The 17,353-nt window shown below is 38.0% G+C and overlaps 1 long non-coding RNA gene across 1 annotated transcript; it reads left to right on the top strand.

Annotated features, from left to right (window-relative positions):
* Positions 1 to 1,531: 1,531 nt before the first annotated feature.
* LOC122727650 lies at positions 1,532 to 15,209 on the top strand. Its single transcript, XR_006353170.1, has 3 exons — positions 1,532 to 1,651; positions 13,290 to 13,374; positions 14,786 to 15,209. It is a non-coding gene; the product is annotated as an uncharacterized LOC122727650 (long non-coding RNA).
* The last annotated feature ends 2,144 nt before the right edge of the window (positions 15,210 to 17,353 follow it).

Raw genomic sequence — 17,353 nt, 5'->3', positions numbered from 1 at the left:
GGGATAGCTCCATTTTGAAATTCAAACTCTAAAGCTCTGTTTTCTTTCCCTCAAAGAGATAAGAATAAGAATGCTGCATTTGGATTCCGAAGATCCTAGTTTGAATGCTGACTTTACCACAAGATTTTGGGGAAAGCAATTTAATGTCCCAGTGCCTCAGTTTCCTTATCTATAAAATGAAGGGCCTGGGCTGGACTAGATGGACTCCTCTGAATTTCCTTCTAGCCCTAAATTTGTGATCCTGAGGAATGTTGAGTCATGGGTCAGAATTTGATCTGTCCCCTCTCATTTTTCATATCAATCCTGTTTTTATTGGCAGTGTGAAGCGTTCCTTAAGCTTCTTGTCTCCCCTTCATTGTTTTTTGGTTTTTGTTTTTTGCAGGGCAGTGAGGGTTAAGTGGCTTGCCCAGGGTCACACAGCTAGTAAGTGTCAAGTGAACTCTGGTCCTCCTGAATCCAGGGCCAGTGATTTATCCACTGTGCCACCCAGCTGCCCCCTATTGTTAATGACCTTATTCCACCACCACCCACATAGCATCTCTCAAGTACACTTAAAATTTGCTACAAGTGCATCTATTATAGTTTTGTATCTATGTGTTACATCCTCCAACTAAAATAAAACTTCTTGGACCATGCCTTCCCTAAACTCCTCCTCATCCCCCAACTCCAGTGATTTGAACAGTGTTCTGGACACAGAAGATACTTTTAAAAGGTTTGCTGAGTTGATCTGAATTGCCTCAGCCGCTCTTATCTTTAAGACAGGTACCATCAGCATGAACAGAATAAAGTAGCTCAGTTCTGGGCAGCCCTTTCTAAAAGAAACAAAGACAAGCAAGCTAATCTTGCTTGCTTCTATAAACCCCAATATAACTGACTTTCTGCACCATCTGAAACCACAGAAAGGTTTTGCAAACTGTAAGAAAAAAAAGCAAAGGAAAAAAAACCAGCTGATGAAATTTTAAAGTGCTTTTTTTAAAGCTACCAAGAAGAGACCATAGCAAATTCCTGCCAAAATTCAATTATTTTCCCTTCTCAATCTAGTGGGAAAGATGAAAACTTGAATACACAAAACACAAGTCAATTGTTTTACAGGGAAATGTAAGCCTCTTGAAGGCGGGACCTCTTTCCCTTGTGTGTGTGTGTGTGTGTGTGTTTTTGTTTGTTTTGTTTTCTCACAGCCTAGTACAGTGCCTAGCATATAAGTAAGTGCTTAATAGATGATTGCTAATTTATAGATTGCAGTATAAAAACTGACCAGTCAAGTCTTTAAATGTTTATTAAGTACTTACTATATGCCAGGCATTTTGCCAATCCCTGAGGATCCAAAAAAGACAAAAAAACATTCCCTGTACTTAAGAAATTTGTAATCTAGTGGAAGAAACATGTAAACAACTGTGTTCAAACAAGATATGCATATATGCAAGGTAAATTGGAGACAATTTCAAAAGGAAGGAACTAGCATTAAGGGGAACTAGGAAAGGCTTCCTAGAGAAGGGAGGATTTTATCCTAGACATGAAGGAAGCCAGAAGGCAGAGATGAGAAGGGATAACATTCCAGGCATAGGGGACAGCCAGAGAAAAGGCAGGAAACTGAAAGATGGAGAGTCTTGTTCCTGGGATGGCAAGAAGACCAGTATGACTGAATCAAAAAGTAAGTGAGGAGGGTTTATGGGAGAGAGGGGTGAATGTGGTGTAAGAAGACTGAAAATGTATGAAGGGGCCAGATTATAAAGGGCTTTCAAAGCCAAAGAGAGGCTTTTATATTTGATCCTGCAGGCAATAGGAGACCCTGGGAATTTATTGACTAGGAAGTGATGTGGTCAGGACCCTGCTTCCCAAATTCTGTATGTTCTCAGTGCTGCTAATTCAGTGAAGACTTACTAACCACAGAACTGTAAGTTGTAAATCTTAATTTAACAGCAAACTGGAATGAAATAGTAAATGGAAAAGTTATCTTTTTCAGGTCCCCACATGTTTCCTTTTTTGGTTGAAGTGGCAGCAAACAAGAGAAGTAGGGGACCAGAGAGTTTCTAGTCTATCATGGTGTTAATGAGCACCAGGCATTAAATCATGAGTATATGGACCCCACAAGAATTTCAATCAAATACTGGGAAAATTTTGACTTATATAAGTGTAATTAATGTCTCTTTGTTCTTCCTCATTCTATGATTATAGTTAGAGGCTGAGGGATGTTTTGTAGTGAATAGAGTATTAGACTTGGGTCAGGAAGACCTGTATTCTAAGCCTGCCTCTCAGACACTTACTAGCTGTGTGACCTTGGGCAACTCACTTAATCTCTCTTTCTCTGTCTCTCTGTCTTTCTTTGTTTCTCTATCTCTGTTTTTTCTCTTTGTTTCTCTCTCTCTCCCTGTCTCTCTGTCTTTCTCTGTTTCTCCCTTTATCTCTCTCTGTCTTTCTCTCTGTTTCTGTTTCTCTCTGTCTCTCTGTCTTTGTTTTTCTCTCTCTGTCTCTCTATCTTTCTCTCTCTGTCTCTCTGTCTGTCTCTGTCTTTCCCTCTCTCATTCTCTGTCTTTCTGTGTGTCTGTTTGTCTCTATCAAACTCAGTTTGCTCATCTGTAAAATAGCAATAATAACAATAGCACCTATCTGATAGGATGATTGTGGGGACAAAATGAGATAATATATGTGAAATGCTTCATAAATCTTAAAGTGCCATATAAGTTTACATATAAGTATATATAAGTTTATATGTGTTATACGTTTATTAATACTTAGGTATTATGGTTATTATTATCATCTCTGACCCAAGTTTTTCAGAGTACCCTTTGCCAAATCAAAGGATAAACCTATACCTTCCAAACTGACCCCTAAAACATTCTGAAGTCTGTTGGAAAAGGCTTTTCTTTCTCCAAACCCTTTTAGACCTTCTCATATGATAAATATATGATAAATGCTTCATATATTGCTTATTGCTTGATCGTTTGTGTGGTATTGCATATTTCTTTGTATGTCCTAATTGCCCACAGGATCGCCAGTTTCATGAGGACAAAAAATATGAATCAATTGTCTTTGTATCACCCCTACCTTGCAACTGCACAGCTTTTCAAAATATAGACCCTCAGGGGCAGCTAGGTGGCGCAGTGGATAGAGCACTGGCCCTGGAGTCAGGAGGACCTGAGTTCAAATATGTCCTCAGACACTTAACACTTACTTGCTATATGACCCTGGGCAAGTCATGTAACCCTAATTGCCTCCCCCCCAAATATATATATATATATATATATATATATATATATATATATATATATATATCCTTAATAAATAGTTGCTGAATGATTGATAAATAAATGCTGTTGGTATATACCATCCAATCTGAGGATAGCAATTTATGTTGCCATAGATAATAGATGGTAACCAGGGACTACCCTTGGGGTCAACCATAGTTGGTCATCTTTATTTTCCATGTTGACAGTTCAATGAGACCACAGTCAGAGTAATATGGATGTTTCAGTGCTGGCTGTCACCTCTACATGCCTCTCAGGTGCAAAGCCTTTTAAAGGTAGGCTTTCTGGCGAGGGAAACGATACCTTTGGTTGAGCTAATTTCAAATGTAACTCTTTTCCATTTGAATGTGATCATTCTTAAAAATAACAACAAACTTTCATTGATCCAGAATGGTTGGGAAAACTGGGCATCCTGGTTAATTAAATATTCAGGCTAAATGAAAATTACCACATATATATACAACACAGATTAATGATTTTCAAAAAACTACCAAACCAAAAAATGTTCTGCAAGCTCAAATTATATAGAATATACTTTAATGGTTTTTTTAACTATTCAGAAAGCACCTCGGGATTTTGCAGGGCTTTGGGGCCATCATCATGAGCATCCATTTTTCATTCATTTGGTAAATAAACTCTTGATTGAGCACCTACTCTTTGCCTGCTTTAAAAAAATCTAGATATTTGAGCTTTCTGGGTTTTTGGATTCTGTGGAAAGGAGAATCTGCTGTGTTAGATGAAGAATTAAGGCAGAATCACCCTGGGAGACAGGCAGGATAGCTCTGCCACAAAGTGGCCAAAGTGATACTATTGTAATATGCCTTTAATATGTTTATTTCTAGACATATTACATTTCCTAACTAAAGTGGTTTTGTACATCTACATTGCCTGAGCAGGAGGAAATCATTATAATGAAAAGAGTTATTGAAAATCATCCACGTTGTGCAATTCCCAGGATAAATGGGCCGCACAGCAAATATTTCTGTTTTTGAACTAAGTTTTATATTGAAATGTGCATTATTAAATCCATTTGTTGAACACACTGAAAGATCCGATGTCTTCCTGACCAAAACATTGGAAAGCTATTCCTAGACTTCCTCTACTCAGATCTTGTTAGATATTGTTTCTGGTTTTCTTGGAATTCTTCCATGTTAAAAAAAAAATCATAGATAAAGAAACTAGAAAAACAGAACTTACAATTCATAAACACACATTTTACAACAACTTCATAGGAAAATTTAAAATAGCCTATGCAAGAGAAACAATGTATGGTGAAACCTATAGAAAAATGCAGTGGCTATCAGATTCTTCACACTGTCATCAGCATCGTCTACACTGGAAAATTAAACAAAGGAATCACCATGCTATTTAGGATTTGACTACAGTGAAAAGAATGGTAATGGTCAGGCTGACTTTTCAGTGAAGTGAACACCCGTCTGATTTTGTAAGAATGTGACTATGTATAGTGTGTATTTAAGTAATCTACATTTAGTGATTACCATTTAAACCATTTGGTGTGCAATCAAGTTGTTTCTATTCCGTTTAGAGTAATGTGTGTGGGCTTGATTCCATGTTCCATGTCCAGCCAAAAAAACTTCTTAGTAAAGTCAGCAGAACACCCACAGACCAAAGCTGAAGATATTAGCGACAGCTGGAATGGAGTGGAGGGGGAATTTTTTTTTACCCCCAAAGGGAAATGCCTGTTACATCATAATCTATAGTAAATGATAGTGAATTTAGTTCTCTTCTTCATACCTTCGTGCTGGGGGAAAATACATTCTGTTGACATCATGAACGGGACTTCAGTCTTAGCAGGCCCCTCGGCCAATATTCTATGCAAGATGCAGCTGGGTGACATTAAACTTCTCAAGTAGGCACTCCTTCCAGGATCTCATTTCTGCCCTCTGCACCATATGGAAGTTATTCCAACTAAAGTCACCTCCTTTTGACCACATTCAGTTTTTTTTTCTACATTGATCCTTGTCCTATCACCTTCATTTCACTCTGACCTCTCTTCCTGAAATTTTCCTCTCTTAACTTCAGTAGTACTACTGTTCCCCTTCTAATTCTTCTTCCTTGGTGACTGTTTTTCCCCTCTTCTTCCTCAAACAGCTCCAACTTCCTAAAGTACATCTTCATCTGGAAGTCTTGCCAACACAAAAACTGAGGTCTTACCCTTCTTTCCCACAGAAGAAAGAGGTGACTTTTCTACCCTTTCATTCTAAGACCTGATGAGAGGCAACGGGGTCAAGTGGACTGAGAGCTGACTGGAGATCAAGGAAGATGTTGATTGGAATCACACCCTCTGACATATATTGACTATGTGACCTTTCACCTGTTATTTACTATTGGTGCTCTAGGCACATCTCTAATCCAGGGGTTCTTTTTTTCCCTTTTTTTTTTTTTTTTTTTTGGTGAGGCAGCTGGGGTTAAGTGACTTGCCCAGGGTCACACAGCTAGTATATGTCAAGTGGCTGAGGCCGGATTTGAACTCAGGTCCTCCTGACTCCAGGACTGGTGCTCTATCCACTGCACCACCCAGCTGCCCCCCCAGGGGTTCTTAACCAGGGATCCATGGACCTCCAAATTATCTGTGGATAGATATCAAGGGGTTTCTGAACTTGGATAGGAAAAAGAGATCAGTCTGTATTCCACTAACCTCTCATTGAATTTCCTTTAATTATTTAAAAAAAATTATTGTGAGAAGGGATCCAAAGGTGTCACCAAATTGTCAAATGAGTCATAAGGGGAAAAAAAGGTTTAGACATAATAAATTGCCAACCCACATTAATAAAAGGAGTTTCCTCATCCTAGACTTCCTTATAGCAATGAAATCCCAAATCCAATCCCTACACTTTGCTCCCATATCCATTCCTTGTCCAAATCCTGAATTGCCCCCTCCACTCAACATTTTCCCTTCTGTAAATATCACCAAGTGATAGTTTCATACATGCGCACACACTTGTGCACATTCACAGACTTATGGAACTTCCTATTTGGAGAGGATCTCAGGAGCCATTTAAGCCAGCCCATACCTGAAAAAGAGTCCCTTCTACAACATTGTATGGTCATACAGCCTTTGCTTGAAGACTTTGAGAGACAGGAAATCAGTTACCTCCCAAGGCAGCCCATTCTGCTTTTAGAAGGCCCTGATTATTATGCAATATTTTGCTTTCTTTGCAACTTCCACCATTTGGTCTTAGATCTGCATCCAGGGGCCAGTCAGAACAATTCTAATGCCTCTTTCATGCCATAGCACTTCAAACACTTGAAGACAAATATCATGTCTCCCCCTCCCTCCATTAAGTCATTCTTCTCGAGTACCTCCCTTCCCCACTGTTTACTGTCATTTTGTTCAATAATCCTGAAGAACCTAGATTTCTTAGGAAAGAACTCCCTATTTGAAGGAACTTTGGGGAAAACTGGAAAGCAATTTAGCAGGAATTAGCCTTAACTAATATCTTATACTATGTTCCACAATAAATTCAAAATAGCTATTCTATGTGAATGACAAGGATCAGAACATTAAAAAATTAGAAATGAAGGTCATATACTTCTCACAGCTAGGGGTAAGAGATGTATCCTTAACCAAACAAGGAACAGAGGCTGTTACAAAAAATAAAGTAGATAATTTTGATTATATGAAAATTGAAAAGCTCCTATATGAACAAAACTATTGCATCTAGAATACAAAGGGGAATGGTCTAATGAGGAAAAGGTTTTATGTCAAATTTCCCAGGTAAGGGTTTGGTATCTAAGACATAAACAACTAACAGAAATATACAAAACCAAAAGCCATTCCCCAATAGATAACTGATCAGAGGATATGACTAAAATGTTCTCACAAGAAGAAATGCAAATTATAAGCAACCATATGAAACAATGCTCCAAATCACTAATAATATGAGAAATGAAAACCCAAACAACCCTGAGGGGGGTAGCACAGTAGATAAAGCATCAGCCTTGGATTCAGGAGGACCTGAGTTCAAATCTGACCTCAGACACTTGACACTTATTAACTGTGTGACCTTGGGCAAGTCCCTTAACCCTTATTGCCCTGGAAAACAAAACAAAACACCTACCCTGAGGTTTTTGCCTCACACCCCAAAATTGGCCAAGAGAACGAAAGACTGGAATAGTTATTGTTGGAGAAATAGTGGAAAGATAGGTATATGAATGCATTGTGGGTAGAGCTCTGGAGCAGCACTAGGAAAGCAATTTAGATTTAATGGAAATAGAGTGACTACAATATACATGCTATTTGACTCAGAGATGCCATTACTAGACATATACCCTAGGGAGATCACTGATAAAAAGAAATTCCCCATATACTCAAAATATTTGTAGAAACTTTTTTTTGGTGGTAGCAAAGAATTGAAAACAAAGTAGATGCCAATTGAAAAGGGAATGGTTAAACCAATTCTGTTACATAAATATAACAATAGGATTGTACTATAAGAAGTTATGAACATGATAAATAAAGATGCATGGGAAGATTTACATGAACAGATAAAGAGTGAAACAGAGCCAAGAAAACAATATACACAATGATTATAAGAATATAAATGAAAGTTAATAGAAAGTGAATGTTGTAAAAGTATAAAAAACAAACATTACCTTAAAGAAGAGAGCAGAGAAAATACCTCTACCCTCCCCACCCCCAACCATTACATTACAAATATGGGGAAGGGGAGCATACATGGGTATGGAACATTGCATATATTTTCAGATTTTTTTTTCAGTGTATTGTTTTAGTGGTTGTTTTTCCTTCCCTTCCCTTCCTTCCTTCCTTCCTTCCTTCCTTCCTTCCTTCCTTCCTTCCTTCCTTCCTTCCTTCCTTCCTTCCTTCCTTCCTTCCTTCCTTCCCCCCTCCCTCCCTCCCTCCCTCCCTCCCTCTCTCTCTCTCTCTCTCTCTCTCTCTCTCTCACACACTCTCTCTCTGTCTCTCTCTCTCTCTCTCTTTCTTTTATTCTTTGTTGTATGGGATGACTTTCCAGGTCGGGGAAGGAGAGAAGGTTGTAAAGGTAAAGGGAAATTTGGACAACCTATAAACAAAACTACGAATAAAAGTTTCTTCTTCTTCTTCTTTTTTTTTTTTTGTAGGGCAATGAGGGTTAAGTGACTTGCCCAGGGTCACACAGCTAGTTAAGTTTCAAGTGTCTGAGGCTGGATTTGAACTCAAGTCCTCCTGAATCCAAGGCCAGTGCTTTATCCACTGCACCGCCTAGCTGCCCCCTAAAAGTTTATTCTTTAAAGAAAAAGTGGAGTGGAAAGTGCACTTCATAATATTTCTCCCAGGCTCCAGATTTGCTAGTTACACTTTTCCTTAGTTTTTAGGTTCTCATTTTATTCATTGATACTTCTTTGTAATTTGATTTATAAGAGTTTTTATCTGTGTGTATTGTTTTCCCAAGAGGGAATAAGGTAAGTTCCTTGAGGGCAGGAACTCTCTCTCTCTCTTTTTTTTTTTTTTTTGGTCTTTGTAGCCCCTGCCTGGCTTAGTGTTCAGCAGGAAGGAAATACTTAAGAAATTTGTGTCGAATGAATGAAATGAAGGAGTGCCTTCTTTTCCAAATGAAGCAGTATATCTCGTATTTATTTTTGCTTGGCTCTCCTTCCCCACCAAGAAAGTAGCTAGAGTAGTGTTCTATACAAAATGGGCATTCAGTAAATGTGATGACTGATGGACCGTCCTTATCCTAGATGTACAACAGTAACTAGCTCCCTTCACCAAGGGAGTGTGCACCAAGCCGCATCTGTACATCACAGAGGACTTTAGAGTTAATGTTATCCAGTTTTATGTGAATAGTAACTTAGCCAAGAAGGATGAGAGGGGATAGGGTAAAGAGGCAGGCTGTGAGTCAGGTGTTGAAGTATTCTAGGAAGGGGCAAGAGGAAGGAGTAGGGAGAGGACAGCAAACCACACGAGCTATTATTAAGAGATACTGCTGACTGATTGCATAAACCAGTGGTTCTTAAAATATGGTTTGTGGACCCCTAGGGATCCCAGAGACCCTCTCATGGGGTTCTTAAGGTCAAAATTATTTTCATAATAACACAAAGACGTTATTAGTCTGTTAAAATACTCCTCCCTTTTCCAACTACATAGCTGTGTGCGGCCAGATTTTCTTCATACACTTCAACTAAAAGGAAATATCACAACAGATTGAATTCAGAAGCAAGATAGGAGAATTCAGCTGTTTTTTAGGAAGCCAGTCATTAAAGAGATTTGCAAAAATATGTAAACCAGAGCCTTTCTTCTCACTAAATGATTTTTCTATTATATAGTTAATTTTCCTCAAAATATATTATATTACTATGGGTTATTGTTATTGTTTTTAAATGAACTAATACATATTTTTAAATTTACCAGTTTAAATTTTGAATAAAGCAAATATTGGTAGATGAAATCCACATAAACAAAAGCTCTCTGGGGTCCTCAAAATTTTTTAAGATTGTAAAGGAAGGCAGAAGTTGGAAAACAGTGTTTGTAGATTTTAATAAAATATAAGTTCCTTAGGACAGGAACTTTGTGTCCCCAGTACCTCAAATAACACCTGTCCCATTGTAGGAACTTAATAAATGCTTATCGATTGATTCAAATGATGAGAAGCAGATAGAGGGACAAATGTAATGGTCTAAATGTTTACAATTTGTATTTGTTCTTTATTGAAAACATTCTAAACACACAACAATTCATTTTAGTGGCATCAAATACTTAACCCATCCCCCTCCCAGAATACCACCATCTTTTTTCACTTAGAATTTACCCAACATTATTTTAATGATTATTTTTGCCTATTTATTGGACATCGTTTTTGTAAATATCACTATTATGGAATCACAGAATTTTTGCAGTGGAAAGGATGTGGTCTGATAAAAATTTCTTTTTTGATGTTTCTACTTACTAAAATGACTCCCTGAGCAGAAGGAAGTCCTTAGGCAGCTAGGTGGTACAGTGGATGAGCACTGGGCCTGAAGGCAAGAAGACTTGAGTTCAAATTCAGCCAGCTAGTGAAAGCCAAACTCCTAGATCAGCTGTTTCAAACTTTTTGTACTCCATTTTTTGGGGGCGGGGCAATGAGGGTTAAGTGACTTGCCCAGGGTCACACAGCTAGTAAGTGTCAAGTGTCTGAGGTCACATTTGAACTCAGGTCCTCTTGAGTCCAGGGCTGGTGCTTTATCTACTGCGCTACTTAGCTGCCCTCTTGTTTCAAACTTTTTGATCTTAAACTCTCAAAATGATCAAGAACCTCCTCAAAGATTTTGTATATGTGGGTTATATCTATGGATATGTTCTGTATTAAAAATTAAAATATCTTACTGTTATTATGTAAACAATTTTAACCTTGTAGACTCCATGAAAGGGTCTCAGGGATCTCTTTGAGAACCCTTTCCTAGACATATGAATTCAGAATATTTCAATGCAATTTCAATCCAGACCATACTGAATGGAGTCAGTCTCCTCATCTACATTGGCCAAAGAAGAGGAATTTTTTTTTTTTTAGTGGGGCAATTGGGGTTAAGTGACTTGCCCAGAGTCACACAGCTAGTAAGTATTAAGTGTCTGAGGCCGGATTTGAACTCAGGTACTCCTGACTCCAGGGCCGATGCTCTATCCACTGTGACACCTAGCTGCCCCCAAAGAAGAGGAATTTGCAGGAAGGATTCCCCACTTTCCCAAAAGTAAAGAAACAAGGAATTATGCAATATTTCACTTGAGACTTTATGAACTTTGTTTACTAGGACAAGGATCCAAAATGAATTGGTTTACCACCAAGCATGAAGAAAGCTTGTTTGCTTTTTAGCTGGTTGGTTATAAAACATGAAACAGGAATACTGCAATGAAATCCTTCCCAATTATCAATTTTCAGATAAGTACCATGTTATGGTTATGGAAGGTATCATGGTGGCACTGAAAGTACAAACACACCTGTCCTTTAACACTTAACTGTAAAGGGCAGGTGTTAGCTTGGAAGGATTTTTTATCTCAAGATGAGGGGTGTCCATTGTGCTTTGTAAGCAGGCTCTTTGATAATGCGTGCAGGAAATTGGTTTTTATCATAATTGAGGGAGTAGCATAGATGACCCAAGAGAGCCATGATGTGATTTCAAAGTAATGAGATAGGTTAGTCGGATGGTTAAATCCAAGAAATTCTGTCTCACAATGACCATATTGAAAGTAGCACATTAGTAGATTTTGGAAAATGTACGATAGGAAAAAGATTAAATGTAATTTGATATTATAATAAAGTAATACAAACAGCTAACATTTATATAGAGTTTTAAGGTTTGCAAACATTTTGCACATATTGTCTCACTTGATTCTCGTATCAACCCTGGGAGGTAGGTGCTATTATTATCCCCATTTAATAGAGGAGGAAACTGAGGCATTCAGAGGTTAAATGAATTACAGCTAGGAGGTATCTGAGATGGGATTTGAAATCAGGTCTTCCTGACTCTGGGTTCAGCATTCTCTCCACTGAGTTGGCTAGCTGCCTCTTTATGTGGCTATTGACATCATCAAGAAAAACAGGGAGAAGGGGTAGAGAGAAAAAACATGAGTCAGATGTTAAATAAAGTGGAAGAAGAAGGGGGATAATGAATAGATTGTAAACTCCATCAATGGTTGTTTGTAGAGTTGGTAAGTTGATGATATGGATTTTAATAGAATATAAACTCTTGAGAACAGGTAGTGTTTTATATTTTCTTTGTAGCTGCAGAGACTAGTACATACAATGCATTGTACATAGTAGGCACTTAAGAAATACTTGTTGATTGATTGATTCAAATGATGAAAGTAGATAGAGGGTTAATTCATGGCTCTTGGTTGCTAGAAGTCCTTTTCTCCCATTCTTGGAATGTTCAAGAAGTTCTACTGAGGCATGATGTAGACTCTTGGTTGAGCTGCAAATAGAGTCCAGTATGTCTTTGGCTTCTGATAATCCAGAGATGCTTTTTAGCATATTGTCAAGGTGATGGGAAGTTCAACATACTTCAGGGCCTTCAAAGCTGGAATATTATTCTCTGGTAAAAGGGGTTGGGAGGAGTGGTGGAGGAGAACTGGGCAAAGCCTCTCTGTGGTCCACTAGAAAACCATACTTGTTCCAGCTTCTGGAATAACTTCTCATGCCACTTAATGCAATGCTTTTATACAAGACCCAGAGGACATAATGAAATCTAATAGCCAATAGGAATCAACCTAGTTCACTTCATCAAAAGACTTTCAGAGATTTTTTTTCCATTAGTCCGAGGATTTGATTGATTGAAACATTTTCTTCCCTAGTTAAGATATCTAAATCTAAAGGCTGAAATGGGATGAGGTGGGTTCAACCCTACTCTTACATTGGTTGATAATGACTGTGCTTATGTTACTTTCACTTACTGTGACTAACAGAGCTGAATGTACAGCAACCCTGCTAGGGTTGGATCATTCAGTTCAAATCAATGAATATTTATTCTCTGCCTGTTCTTTGTAGCAGGCTATGCTAGGTGATGGGGATACTATGAAGTCCAAAGTCAAGATAAGATATGATACAATACTTTCATGGAATCCTAGAATTTCAGATTGGGGAGGGATGACAACCTCCATTGATGAGAGACTCATTACCTCTGGAGGAAACTCATTCTACTTTAGAACAACTCTAACTTGTAGGAAGCTTCTCTCTTCATTGAGCAAAATAATCTGCCACTTTATGGCTTCCACTCGTAGATCCTAGTTCTGCCCTCAGGGAGCAAAACAGGGATAATTCCTCTTTCACACAGAGCCATCTTTTAACACTTGCAAGACTATCATGTCTTCCCTTCTTCCTTTCCTCACCATTTTAAGTCTTACTTTTTTGAAGCTAAACATTTTGACACCCAATTCCTTTCCTTGGTCAAGACACTCCCTTCTTTGGGTTACTGTTTCCTTAGCTGTGAAGTGAAGGGCTTGGACTATATGGTGTCTAAGGTCTCTTCCAGGTACAGATCCTATAGTCCTTGGACCAGTCTTTGTATGGCATAGTTTTGAGCTCCTTCACCACTCTTATTTCCCTTTCTCAGATGTGCTCTAACTTTACCATGGGACGTGGAGTCAAGAAGAAACTTGGGTTCAAATCTACCTCCCATGCACACCATGTGATAACAGGTCAGTTGCTTAGCTTCTCTGAACTTCAGTCTCCCCATCTGTAAAAGGGGGATGATAATACCTGTAGTACAGGTTTGTTGGTGAGGGCCAAATGAGATGGTTATGTAACACACAATGTGAACCTTGAAGAGCCTCTAAACATCAGCCATTGCTAATAATAAAAAATGGTGTTCGGAGTACTCCAGGTGTGAGCAATAAATGAAACAATGCTCCAGGTATTATCTGACCAGGGCAGAATGTAGTGAGGCGATTAACTCCCTAGTTCAGGAAGTGATGCTTCTGTTAATCTCATCTGGGAGCCTCTGGGCTTTTTTTGGCTGCCATGCTACCCTATTGGCTCATGTTGAGTTTGCAGTCCACTAAGAAACCCAGGCTCTTTTCTCACAAATTGTTCTCCTAGTCAAACCTATGCTTGTTCAAATGATTTTTTGATAGCACAAGTGAAAGACTTGACATTGATCACTATGAAATCTTGACATAAAAGACATTGTGGTATTATGGATAGAGAAATGGTCTCAGAGCCAGGAACACCTGGGTTTATGACCCACCTCTGACACATATTGGCTGAGTGACCCTGTCTAAATCAGTTCACCTCTCCTGAAGGTTTAGGCAACTTTCTAAGAGTTGTTGTTAGTCCTTCGTTCTTAAAGGGGACCAATAACATCACAAGGGTGACATCTTGACTTTCACATGAATTGGATTTAAGTGAGGCAGAGCTGCAATGTTGGGAAGGTGCTGACCTGTATTGGTAGTGTGAGTTTTCTCATCCAGGGGTTCCCTGTGTCAATTAAGTGACAGGTCCCAGTACTTACATCATCTCATTGGATTTGGCCCATCTTGTCAGTCTTTTGGTTCCTAATTCTATTATTCAATGTGTTCAACCTCCCTTTGTGTCATATGTGAAGTTGATAAACCTGTTTTCACCTAGATCTTTGATACCAATCTCCAATAGAGAAGGACCAGAAAAAGAAAGAACACTATAAGATCCAATTTTCTAGTCTACAGTTTTCCATTTTATCCATAGAGATATCTTATAACACTTAGTCAAATGGTTTGCTGAAATTGTGTAAGATATATCCCTAGAATTCCATTGCTCTACCTGTATACTAACTGTCAAAAAAGGAAAATGACTTAAGGTCTAGTATTTTCTAGTGTTCATGAATCCATGCTGGTTTGCAGTGATCACAACTTCCCTTAGAGTCTGGTAAGGGAATATGACACATACATGCATAAATCACTTTTCCCAGAAAGAAAAAACCACCTTGATCCATGACCTAGTCAGGAATGAGTGGAGAGGTGGAATGTAAATCGTGTTTGCATTAAAACTAGAATAATGCCAATGAAAACCATAGAAATCTCTGCTATAAGTTCAAAATAATTTATTTCTTGGTGTATTGAAAATCTCTTGCAGGCTTTGTGTCCTTAAATATTCATACATCTCTGAACCTACTGATTCATGCTGCATTTGACAGGAAGTGGAAATATCAAAATAAAGAAGGTTCATCTTATGGCGTTTGCTGGCTTAACTGAATGCAGGAAGTACTGGAAATCTTGCAAGACTGTCTGTTCCTTCAAGATGTCTAGCCTGGTTTTCAGAGTAAAAAAAAATGTTTTAAGTTTTTGATGAGTATCTAAAATCAGCTTTTTTTTTTCAGTTTGACTGTCACTGGAGGTCTGCATGAGATCCTGCTTTAGGCTCATTCAAAGCTTTCGACACAAGTCACACAAAGTTTCTTGTTTTCACACTTTTTGTCTATATGGGTTTAATACACTGTAGTGGAATCATTACATCCAAACTTCAAATGGTTTAAAAGGAAAACCAGAGAGACATTTAAACAGACTTAACTTTTGGTTTAAAGCATCTGATTGAGTGTATTTCAAATCTCTTATTTTTTCATGAATAAAGATGAACTTGAACATTAAAAACATGGTGTAATAAGTATATCTATCTACTTGTTATTTATAGTTCTTTAAAACACTTTCCCAAAATTCCTTTACTTTTTTCTGATTTATTAATAATAATTTAAAATTTATGATTTAATTTTGTTAAGGCAGTGTGAGGTAATGGCTAGACCACTGGATTTGGAATTAAAGCACCTGAGTTTGAATATTTTCTTTGTTCCTTAGTAACTTGTGTGACTTGGGTAAGTGACTCAGCCTATCTGAGTCTCAGCTCCCTCATCTGTAAAATGAAGGTTGTTAGAACCAGTAATCTGTAAGGTTCCCTCCAGCTTTAAATCTCATGATTCTAGTTTTAAAGGTATCTAATAGGTATGAGCTTTACAAGTAAAGATTCACCCTAGAGAAGCAGTATAAGAATATTAATGGAAAGATGTATGATCAGAAAAAAGGTCATATAGTGAGGTCAAGGGAACGCTTGAACAGTCTAAGGCGGTGTCTATGCCACTGATATCCACTTAATATGGAGAGAACTAGAAAGGTGCCAGCACATTGGATGGAAGATCTGTGGGAGCATTTGGCCAAAAGTTGCACAGCACGGTGAAAGATGAATGAGTCACAACCTGCACAGGAGGGAGTATACACTCTTATAATGTCACAGATCAAAAGTGTGAGTGTTGTAATAGAAATTTGAAAGCTATGCTTTAACTTTGTGATACAGCCTTATGGAAATTGTCATAGCATTGCCTTTCCTAGAATCCCAAAGAGATAAATCCTTAGAATAATAAATGTGGTATATATTGAGAGGATACAGAGAGATGGTTCTGTTAGCCATAGCTGAAATGAGAAGGAAATGAATTGGTACAACCATTTTTTGGGGGAGTGGGGCAACGAGGGTTAAGTGACTTTCCCAGGGGCACACAGCTAGTAAGTGTCAAGTATCTGAGGCTGGATTTGAACCCAGGTACTTTATCCACTGCACCACCTAGCTGCCCCCCATACAACCATTTTAAAAAACAACTTGGATGTATCCCAAAGACATCCCCCCCAAAAGAGAAAACTACTTATAGCAGCAAACAAAATAGCTGCCCATTAATTAGGGGAATGGTTGAACATGGTACAATATATGAATAGAATGGGATATTGTGCTGTAAGAAACAATAAATGTGCCAAATATAGAGAAGCAGGGGAAGACTTAGATGAAGTGATAAAAAGTAAAAGAAGCAGAACCAGGAAAACAATTTACACAGTGGCTGCAACAGTAGAAAGGGAAACAGTAACAACCACAAAATATTAGAAATTGAATGCTGGGCAGCTAGGTGGTGCAATAGATAAAGCACCGGCCCTGGATTCAGGAGGACTTGAGTTCAAATGTGGCCCCAGACACTAGATACTTACTAGCTGTGTGACCCTGGGCACGTCACTAAACCCTCATTGTCCTGCAAAAAAAAAATAAAAAAATAAATGAATAAACAAATAAATAGATAGATAAATGAATGAATGGATGAATAAATAATAAATGAATAAATTGAATGCTATGAAATCATAATGACCATGACTGGTTCCATGGAAGATTAGGAGAAGGCATCTCCCCCTCCGTCTTTCTAAAGGTAGATATGATACATATGGAATGTTCCATTATAATGTCCAACTTGGTTAATATGTTGGTTAGTTTTGCTGAACTGTTGCTTTTTCTCTTTTTAAGAAATTATTATAATGGATGGCTCTCCATAAAGGGGAGGGCAATGTTGCAATAAATGAAGCAATATAAAAAAGACATCAATAATTTTCTTAATGAGAAAGATTACACTAGAGAAAAATTATGCGTATGTATGTAGGTATAAATTCCATAACAATTAAGTATAATCTCAAATAGCCAGATCCTAATTAATAAATTAACTTTCAAAAACTATTCCGAGAGATGGGTTGTTGTGAGGGTCAAAAGAAATGTATTTAAAAAGCTCTACAAGCTTTAAAGCACAGATGAATATCATCTATGATGATGCTGCCGATAAAGATGGAGACATTGTCATTTCAGTTTGAAAGATGCCTTTCTGCTGATGGTTAGCCATTCCATTGT

Source organism: Dromiciops gliroides, chromosome 5, assembly GCF_019393635.1.
Source record: "Dromiciops gliroides isolate mDroGli1 chromosome 5, mDroGli1.pri, whole genome shotgun sequence".
In the NCBI taxonomy this organism is placed as follows: Eukaryota; Metazoa; Chordata; class Mammalia; order Microbiotheria; family Microbiotheriidae; genus Dromiciops; species Dromiciops gliroides.
This window is presented reverse-complemented; position numbering and strand designations above follow the sequence as displayed.